The 10939-nt window shown below is 36.9% G+C and overlaps 1 protein-coding gene across 2 annotated transcripts in view; it reads left to right on the top strand.

The window, feature by feature from the left end:
- The first annotated feature begins 464 nt into the window (after nt 1-464).
- Nucleotides 465-10939, top strand: part of LOC130461964 (uncharacterized) — a 31708-nt gene continuing 21233 nt past the window's right edge. Inside the window, exons 1-2 of one of the 2 annotated variants that reach the window (XM_056830284.1) lie at nt 465-846; nt 3404-3717. The gene's annotated coding sequence lies outside the window, so the exon portion shown is untranslated. Of the gene's footprint in view, nt 894-3403; nt 3718-10939 lie in introns of both variants that reach the window. The other variant, XM_056830283.1, reaches the window with a different exon arrangement.

Below are 10939 nucleotides of genomic sequence, written 5' to 3'. Positions count from 1 at the left end.
CAGGGACCATTTTTCAACTTTTGACATTCAAGTTCACTTGATAGACATTTCGAAGTCACAGGACTGGTCCTGATAGTCTATCTTTAATATATTGATAAGGGCATTATTTACCATATATTTATTCCCTTATTTTAGCTATGTAGTAATCCTGTATTTATCATTTTGGGTCTTTAATTACGTTTAATAATTATAAGTATATTTTTCTTTGTTTTATATTTTATTGTTAAATTAGCCTAAATATTACTCGGTTATGTTACCTGTGCTAATTTCAGGCCCGTTGGTTGCACACGAGACATTAACGATAACAACATTAATAAGGGAATCGAAGAATACAAAAAGAGTCAACTCTTGGTAATTGGGTTACACATGAGAATTAATGAAAATTAATGGGAAAGCTAAGTACTACGGAGTAATTAATTCCCTTGAGCACACAAAGTAACTTCCAAAAGCCCATTACTTTCATTTACCGCAGCTCCATCTCCGAGAAAACAAAGAGCCCAAGTTAATGCTTCTTCATCACGCTAGAAATCAGCAATCACTCTCAACTCCTTTCAAATTGCTTCTGCTAGAGGCATCAAATAGGGAGTTGAATTTGTCAAACATTTATCATGGGCGTAACAAACTCCTCCTCTAAAGATCTGATCGGCATATCTGCTGCAAATTCGGAGCACGGTTCTCAGTTATTTCAATCATCACATGGGTGATTTTCTGGTTCCGAGATCTCCGTTCAAACTAGGGTTTATCTCCTATAAAGTTGCTACTCAAACCTTCAAGAAATACACAGGGAACACAGCAAAAATTAGGAGGGTTTGTGAGATTGGATTGTTGATATTGACAGTATTGAAGGTGAGCGATCTCCATTGACGGCGGACCGGAAGGCAGCTGCTGCATCGGTCTAGTTCCTAATTAATGAGTTTTCTCCTTCTCTACCTTCAATTAAGAGTTTTTATATTGTTTCTTTGTACTTACAATTCATTACAATCAGATTTAATTTTCAATTTTGATGTTCATGGAGTGGTCTTACTTGAAAAACGTTGAGTATTTCATGATTAATATTGAGTTTGGTATTTATTCAAGTTATATGATTGTTGGATTCATCTTTTTGTGTTTGATCTTTATATTTGTGATATTGCACGATTACAGGTATAGAGTATTTAGACTATGCTAGATTACTACTTGACGCGGCGTTAAGTGATTATTTAGAGTAAACACCTTAGTATTGTTAGGAGTGAGCGGATCACTTTAATTTTATTAAGTATATAAATTGTTCTAATGAAACAAGTTTATTAGGGTTGGATTTATCGCGACGGTAAATCCACGACCTATTTGCCAAACGAAGTTTTAAATAAGATTTTGGTACATGGAAGAAGGAACTTTAAATTGTCTGATTTCTCTATAATCAAACCATACCAATTGGGCTTGTTTTCTTGTCATTTGTAAATAATTGTTTAGTTAGTAATTTAACGTTCACTTAGATTGTTAGTATGAATTTCAAACACCCCTTCCCTCTATGTGAATAGGTAAATAATTGTATAAGTTGTGTATCCTATGATTATGTCGGTTTGGTTTTAAGACTCTGATTAGTTAAACTTTGATGTTAGAAATTAGTAGTCTCTTCGTGGGATCGACTATTTCTTACCCTTTTACTACTTGTTAATATTTTTAAAGGTCTAAGATAGGTTTTTAATTTAATACGGTAAACGACACGTATCAATTTTGGCGTCGTTGCCGGGGAGACTATTTTTAATTTAAATGTCAAAGTCTTTAATCCTTTATAAATATACTTGTATAGTCAGTAAATAACTTCCTTCATAGCTATACCTAAGGTTCAATCATGCACTACGTATACAAATTTCCATGAGTAACTAATTAAATAATGTGTGTAAGTTACTTGAATCCTTTCTATTTTTGTTGTTTTATGCCTGCTAGTTAGTTTATATTATGTCATTAGTATCAGGTTCTATAGCTTAGTATCTATATTTTTAAGAATTTGAGTGTTCTTGAAATGATTCCTAATGACATAATTATTTTACATTTGCGTAGCACAAAAAAAAAGGGGGGGGGGGGTCTGGATGCTTTATATAAGTATGTATTTCTTAATTAGCTTATTATGTGACTTATAAGTTCCATCTACACTCCCCCTTTTTGGCTCTTAAGCAATTAAATTGGTTCATTTTGACTCTGTTGAGTGACTGGTGCTATTAGTTTTTATTTTAATATCTAGTTTTCAAGTGTCTTGTACTGTGGTTAGCTCACTGGAAGATGGCTATAAGGGTTGAATTATCTAGGAACCTTTGGAATTTAAAAATGAGAAATTATAGAATCTGAATTTGTCTGCTTGGTCTAATTGACACCGTATTTTCGGTATTTGCGATGATCTGTATTGGTGAAATCATATCAGTTTAGCCGTAGATAATTTATACCAAGATTTATAATTAATATGTCTTTGTATATCTTAATATGTGGTTTTTGTTTTTTTTATTTTAATAAAAGTAGGTGAAAGGAAAAATTGGAATGTAGGCATTTGTCTTGTGCTATGGGCCAAGTTTGTAATTTCTATGGTAGCCGGTTCTTTTTTCTTTTTTTGTGAGTACATGTATATACTCTACGTTTTTTCACTTTGGCTAATTTTTGTAAGCAACTTTGTTTTAATGAAATTGCCATTTTCTAGTACATAACAGTAACATATTAATGTCTTGTTTGCGTAATTTTCTTTTTGCATGATATTATCTTGTTTTAACATTGTGTACGAAGTGAAAACTCTGATATGATTAGGATGATTGTTCTAAATATTAACAAGTGCTTGTCTTATCTTTTAGTATGAGTCTAAAACTAGCTCATGTTTATTTTCTTATTTTCAAAAAGACAACTAAAACTAAAGGCACTTTCTCAGTTAGCTAATGTATTGTTTTAACATAAAGCAATGGCTTTAACTAAATAGCAATCTGCTACCTGCTTTCATTACTGCCTTTCATTAACTTAATGGCATGATAGGAGTCTTATTTAAATTCCTTGAACGTTCTGTATCCCTTTCTCACATAAATTTGGGATTTCAGAAAGTATAAAAGCATCAATACAAGGTTATTCTTGAATCCTAAGTATCACCAAGGGTTATGTTCTTATTGAGTTATTTCTATGACCCGAAATCCTGAACTTTTGAATTTGTCTAGGATTCTATGTTGAATTATATTGCAGGTCTACCGTACCACCCCATAATTAAGATTGTGAATGTTTTATCTGTTTTAAATCCATTATGTATTCAGTTTATATTTTGTACCCCATATTCTGAAAGATTAAATTATAACAACAAATAAGGATTTTTAGAATGTCCAGTTTCTTTTTTTAAATCCATTCATTTAAATCTTGAGAATAGTAATTAACTTTTTAAGTTTTTACTTTTCAGGTGAATGAGCGGTGGAACACCTAATCCTAAACTCAAGCGAATCAGGAAGTATATCGATTCTGTGAACATCATAAGTCACGAGAGATTAATCTACGCCTTTCAAATAGATCAACCAGAAGAGGTGAAACCAGAGGAAGTTAAACCAACAGAAGATAGTCTAAAAGGAGCGAAAATGGGTGAACGAACTTTGAAGGAGATGGCTGCCCCAAATACGGGTGATGATCCTCTGTCCATTGTGTTTCCAGAGCTAGACAAACCCCTCAAACTGAATTCAGGTTTCCTTAATTTTCTTCCCAAATACTATGGGAAATCAGGTGAGAATCCTCATCGACATTTAAAAGAGTTTAAGGTTGTTTGTTCTTCTATGAATCTTGAAGGAGTTGAACAAGATCATATTAGATTGCATGCTTTTCCTTTTTCTTTGCAAGATTTGGCTAAAGATTGGTTGTATGATCTTCCTGCTGGATCAATTACGACTTGGAATGTTATGGCATCAACTTTTCTAGGAAAGTACTTTCCAGCAAGTCTAATTGGATCCATCAGGAAGGAGATATGTGGCATTAGGCAACATGATAATGACTCCTTGTATGAGTATTAGGAACGTTTTAAGAGATTATGTTCATCCTGTCCCCAACATCAGATTAGTGACCAACTATTAATTCAATACTTTTATGAAGGCCTATTGCCTACTGATAGGGCTATGATAGATGCTTTGAGTGGGGGGGCATTAGTGGATAAAACACCAACCCAAGCTAGGGATTTAATTTCTAATATGGCTCAAAACACCCAACAACATGGTACTAGAAATGATGTTAAAAGAGTAAATGGAGTTGATTTAAGTGGTATTCTGAATCAATTACAAGAAAATGCTCAACAAATTGCTACCTTAACTACTCTCGTGTCTAAAATTGTTGCTAGTAACGAGTCTAAAGCTAGAGTTTGTGGAATTTGCTATAATGAGTCTCATCCTACTGATAAATGCCCTGACTTGCAATCTGAAGATGTGAATGCTATAGGTGGTTATTCTGGTCAAAGAAAATATGATCCTTACTCACAGACTTATAATGAAGGTTGGAAAGACCACCCTAATCTAAGTTTTGGAAATAGACCACAACTTCCACAATCTAATCAACCAAGGCAATATGGTTAACCTAATCATCCACCCCAATCTGGTCCTTCACTAGAAGACTTAGTTAAACAACTCACTAATCAAATAGGGCAAGTTCATAACCAGGGTGTTGAGTATCAAAAGAAAACTGACACGCGCCTTCATCACATAGACACTCAAATAGGTTAGATTTGCACTTCTCTGAGTAATCTTGAAACTCAACTATCAGGTAAACTTCCATCACAAACAATCCCTAATCCCAATGGTCATGTTAAAGCTATCACACTTAGGAGTGGTAAAGTATTAACTGGGCCTAAAATGAAAAGTCATGAAGTTGAAAAAGAGATAGAAGTCAATCCTAAAGTTGGATCAGGGGAAAGAGTGGAAAGTGAGGGTACTGTGAAGGACAATGAAAAAGAAAATGAAGGGAAGAGTAAAACCGAATCTGATTCTGTTGTTTCTCGTTTTAAAGAATTGCCTCCTTTCCCTTCTCGATTTGCTAAAGCTAAGAAAGAGAGTCTTGACAATGAAATTCTAGAAAACTTTAGGAAAATTGAAGTCAATATTCCCTTTCTTGATGCCATTAAACAAGTACCTCGTTATGCAAAGTTTCTTAAGGAACTATGTACTAACAAAAGACAGTTTCGTCCTTCTGGATACTTTAAATGTGGGTTCGTTGTCTAAAACTGATATTGTTATTCAGTTAGTTGATAGATCTAACGCATTTCCAATAGGAGTCTTAGAAGATGTACATGTGCAAGTGAATGAATTGGTATTTCCTGCTGATTTTTATGTTCTTGATATGGGTGATAGAATCGATAGTGTTCCGCTGTTGTTTGGTAGACCATTCCTAAAAACTTCTAAGACTAAAGTTGATGTTCATGAGGGTAACTTAACTATGGAATTTGATGGGGAAATGATTAAATTTAATATTTTTGATGCTATGAGATACCCAAGTAATATCAATAATGTCAGTTCTATAGATAATTTTGATGCTTTTGATTGGATGGCTCAAGATGTATTTGATAAGTGGTGTGACAAACTGTTTGAAAATGATGTTCCTGATTATATGCGTGAAATTTCTTATTCTTCTGTTGTAGCCGCGTCTGATGTGGTTGATGTGAATGAAAAGTCTGATTTTTCTTTGCCTTTATCTGTGCCTAAATTGATTCCTTCTATTGTGCAAGCACCTATTTTAGAGTTAAAACCCTTTCCCTCTAATGAGACATTGCCTGTGATTATTTCAAGCTCATTAAATGAAATTCAAGAAGCAAAGTTGTTTAATGTGCTTAAAAATTATAAAGAGGCAATATGATGGACTTTAGCAGACATAAAAGGCATTAGTCCCACCTTATGCATGCATAGAATATTTCTTGAACAGAATGCTAAACCCACTAGAGAGACTCAACGAAGGTTAAACCCTTCAATGAGGGAAGTTGTTCAAAAGGAAATTACTAAATGGATAAATGCGGATGTGATCTATCCTATTTCTGATTCTCAATGGGTAAGTCCTATTCATGTGGTCCCTAAGAAAAGTGGACTAACAGTTGTTGAGAATAATATGTTAGGTTATGATACATAAGACATTACATAGATCATGCGGAAACAACCATTAACCCAGGACAACATATTATTTACACATAATCATATAGCATAATTTAGATGCATACTCTTTGTTGCGTGCCCTCCCTAGCTGCGCCCGAACCGAACAAGAACAAGTCTTTTAGGACTCCAAGTGTCGTCCCTCCGTAGATAGTCCACAGCACGTCCGGATCCGCCTTAAGATTGACCAACTAGAATCGCCCTTAAGGTACTAGAAAATTTCGGCACTTTATGAGCAAGATGTGTGTTTTAATTTTCTCTCAAAAACTCACTTTTTGAATACTTTGAAACTTGTGTATAAATTATGACCCCTAGGCCTTTATTTATAGAGTTATGGAAAAGGAATCGTAATCCTAGTAGGATACGAATTAATTGAAATTAGAATCCTACATGAATTCTATTTAATTAATTTATCCAATTAGGAATAGAAATTTAATCATACACTGACTCTTGTAGATTCAGGAATCACGCATGAGCACAAACTCACACACACACGGCAGCCACAAGGGCTGCCCATGCGCGTGCGAGCAGCAGCCCCGCGCAGCACGGCCCACGCATCCGTGGCCCTTGGCGCGCGCTGGGCCTGCCTTGCGGTAGGCCTGGGCGCTGCCTTGGCTGGGCTTGTGGTGCGCATGCTTGCTGGGCGATGGCCCCAGCTTCGTGCTGGGCCTTCGTCCGGCAAGCCTCGTCCGATGCTAATTCGTACGATACGCTTCCGTTTAAATTTCCATTTCCGGAATCTATTTCCGATACGAACAATATTTAATATTTCCGATTCCGGAATTAATTTCCGTTTCGAACAAATATTTAATATTTCCGTTTCCGGAATTATTTTCCGATTCCGGTAATATTTCCGATTCTGACAATATTTCCGTTTCCGGCAATATTTCCGATTCTGGTAATATTTCCATTTCCAATAATATTTTCCGATACGTACCATGTTTCCGTTTCCGGCAACATCTACGACTTGGATAATATTCATATTTCCGATACGATCCATATTTCCGTTTCCGGCAATATCATCGTTTCCGGAGTATTCATTTCTTGCCTGTGACGATCTTAGCTCCCACTGAAACCAAGATCCGTCGGTTCCGAATATTCATAGATGGAGTATTTAATGCCATTAAATACTTGATCCGTTTACGTACTATTTGTGTGACCCTACGGGTTCAGTCAAGAGTAAGCTGTGGATTAATATCATTAATTCCACTTGAACTGAAGCGGCCTCTAGCTAGGCATTCAGCTCACTTGATCTCACTGAATTATTAACTTGTTAATTAATACTGAACCGCATTTATTAGACTTTAACATAGAATGCATACTTGGACCAAGGGCATTATTTCCTTCAGTCTCCCACTTGTCCTTAGGGACAAGTGTGCATTTCCTAATTCCTTTGTCGCTCGATGCTTGCTCTTGAACATAAGGTAAGAGTTGTCATCCTTATTATGTCCAGAGGTGTTCCTCGGTTTCAGAGTTCAACTGATCAAATAAACAGATAATCATAGCCTATGATTCATCCGAGCACGGCCATGCATTTCACAGTTTCTAGCTCTCCGAGTGGCCTTGTACAACTTTTAAGCATCTCATCCCGATTTATGGGAGGACAATCCCAATCTTGCGATCTTGAGATTAGACTTCGTTTGATAGGTGATTACCTGAGCGTTGCCTTTATAGCCTCCTTTTACGGTGCGACGGTTGGTCAACGTCAAAGCAACCAGTTCTCAAACAAGTAATCTCAAATCACTCAGGTATTGAGGATTTAGTGTCTAATAATTTAATGAAATTTACTCATGACAGATTTTCATCTCTTACAGTAAAGTTTCATAGGTCTTGTCCGATACTAGTCTTCCCAAAGTAAGTATCTATGCAAATGATTATGACATTGCCATGTCCACATAGTTCAAGAAACAGAACTACTAGTCATCTTGCATTCTAATCGTCTAACGTTTTCTATGCGTCCAATTTTATAGAAAACTCCGATTAGGGACCATTTTCAACCTTTGACATTCAAGTTCACTTGATAGACATTTCTTAGTCACAGGACTGGTCCTGACAGTCTATCTTGAATATATCGTCAAGTTGAAGGGACTCATCATTTAATAAACCACAAATTAAATGGAAAAAATGAATTTCTTTCATTTATTGTGAATGATTAACCAATAATGTTTTACAAAGATTTAAACTCTAAAACTTTAAAACATTAAACAGAGACATCAAAGCCATTCTCCAATATGCTTGATTCCCATAGCTGCAGTGTGCGAGTTGTGCTTCGCTTGCGGCAGAGGTTTAGTTAATGGATCTGATATGTTGTCATCAGTTCCAATTTTGCTTATCTCGACTTCTTTTCTTTCAACGAACTCTCGTAGAAGGTGAAATCTACGAAGTACATGCTTGACTCTCTGGTGGTGTCTAGGCTCTTTTGCCTGTGCAATAGCTCCGTTATTATCACAATACAGGGCTATTGGTCCTTTAATGGAGGGGACTACACCAAGTTCTCCTATGAACTTCCTTAGCCATATAGCTTCCTTTGCTGCTTCATGTGCAGCAATGTACTCCGCTTTAGTTGTAGAATCCGCAATGGTGCTTTGCTTAGCACTTTTCCAGCTTACTGCTCCTCCGTTGAGGCAGAAGACAAACCCAGACTGTGATCTGAAATCATCTTTGTCGGTTTGGAAACTTGCGTCCGTATAGCCTTTAACAATTAATTCATCATCTCCACCATAGACCAGGAAGTCATCTTTGTGCCTTTTCAGGTATTTCAGAATGTTCTTGGCAGCAGTCCAATGCGCCTCTCCTGGGTCTGACTGGTATCTGCTCGTAGCACTGAGTGCGTACGCAACATCCGGGCGTGTACATATCATAGCATACATTATTGAACCAATCAATGATGCATATGGAATCCCATTCATTCGTCTACGCTCATCAAGTGTTTTTGGGCACTGAGTCTTGCTTAGAGTCATTCCATGAGACATGGGTAGGTAGCCTCGCTTGGAGTCCGCCATCTTGAACCTATCAAGCACCTTATTGATATAAGTGCTTTGACTAAGTCCAATCATCTTTTTAGATCTATCCCTGTAAATCTTGATGCCCAATATGTACTGTGCTTCTCCTAGATCCTTCATCGAAAAACATTTCCCAAGCCAAATCTTGACAGAGTTCAACATAGGAATGTCATTTCCGATAAGCAATATGTCGTCGACATATAATACTAGGAAAGCAATTTTGCTCCCACTGACCTTCTTGTATACACAAGATTCGTCCGCGTTCTTGATGAAACCAAAGTCACTGACTGCTTCATCAAAACGTATATTCCAGCTCCTGGATGCCTGCTTCAATCCGTAGATTGACTTCTTTAGCTTGCATACCTTTTTAGCATTCTTTGGATCCTCAAAACCTTCAGGCTGTGTCATAAACACAGTTTCTGTTAAAACGCCGTTTAAGAAAGCAGTTTTGACATCCATCTGCCATATTTCGTAATCGTAATATGCAGCGATTGCTAACATTATTCGAATAGACTTTAGCATTGCAACTGGTGAAAAGGTTTCATCGTAATCCACACCGTGGACTTGCCTGTAACCTTTTGCAACCAATCTAGCTTTGAAAACTTCAAGTTTCCCATCCTTGTCCTTTTTCAGTTTGAAAACCCATTTGCTTCCAATGGCTTGGTAGCCATCTGGCAAATCGACCAAATCCCATACTTGGTTTTCAGACATGGAGTCTAATTCAGATTGCATGGCTTCTTGCCATTGCTTGGAGCTAGGGCTCGTCATAGCTTGCTTGTAAGTCGCAGGTTCATCACTTTCAAGTAATAGAACGTCATAGCTCTCGTTCGTCAAAATACCTAAGTACCTTTCCGGTTGAGATCTATATCTTTGCGATCTACGCGGGGTAACATTTCTAGATTGACCATGATTCTCACCAGATTCTTCTAAAGATCTCTGAGTTTCATCCTGAATGTCATCTTGAGCATTCTCTAGAGTTTGTTGTTCGACTCGAATTTCTTCGAGGTCTACTTTTCTCCCACTTGTCATTTTGGAAATGTGATCTTTCTCCAAAAAGACACCATCTCGAGCAACAAACACTTTGTTCTCAGATGTATTGTAGAAGTAATACCCCTTTGTTTCCTTTGGATAGCCCACAAGGATACATTTGTCAGATTTTGGATGAAGTTTGTCTGAAATTAATCGTTTGACGTATACTTCACATCCCCAAATCTTAAGAAAAGACACATTTGGAGGCTTTCCAAACCATAATTCGTATGGAGTCTTTTCGACAGCTTTAGACGGAGCTCTATTTATAGTGAGTGCAGCTGTATTTAGTGCATGTCCCCAAAATTCTAATGGAAGTTCGGCCTGACCCATCATTGACCTGACCATGTCTAGCAAGGTTCTGTTCCTCCGTTCTGACACACCGTTCCATTGTGGTGTTCCAGGAGGAGTCAATTCTGATAGAATTCCACATTCTTTCAGATGGTCATCAAATTCATAGCTCAGATATTCACCGCCTCTATCAGACCGCAGTGCCTTGATCTTCTTGCCTAATTGATTCTCTACTTCACTCTGAAATTCCTTGAATTTGTCAAAGGATTCAGACTTATGCTTCATTAGGTAGACATAACCATACCTACTGAAGTCATCAGTGAAAGTGATAAAGTAGCTGAAACCACCTCTAGCATTTGTACTCATTGGTCCACATACATCTGTATGGATTAAACCCAATAGTTCATTTGCTCTTTCTCCAACTTTAGAGAAAGGTTGCTTTGTCATTTTTGCCAAATAAACATGATTCGCATTTACCATAATCCTCTAAGTCAAATGGTTCTAGAA

The sequence above is a fragment of the Spinacia oleracea genome, chromosome 5 (assembly GCF_020520425.1).
Source record: "Spinacia oleracea cultivar Varoflay chromosome 5, BTI_SOV_V1, whole genome shotgun sequence".
NCBI classification, from domain to species: domain Eukaryota; kingdom Viridiplantae; phylum Streptophyta; class Magnoliopsida; order Caryophyllales; family Amaranthaceae; genus Spinacia; species Spinacia oleracea.
The sequence above is the reverse complement of the archived record's forward strand: the minus strand, read 5'-3'. Positions and strand labels throughout refer to the sequence as shown.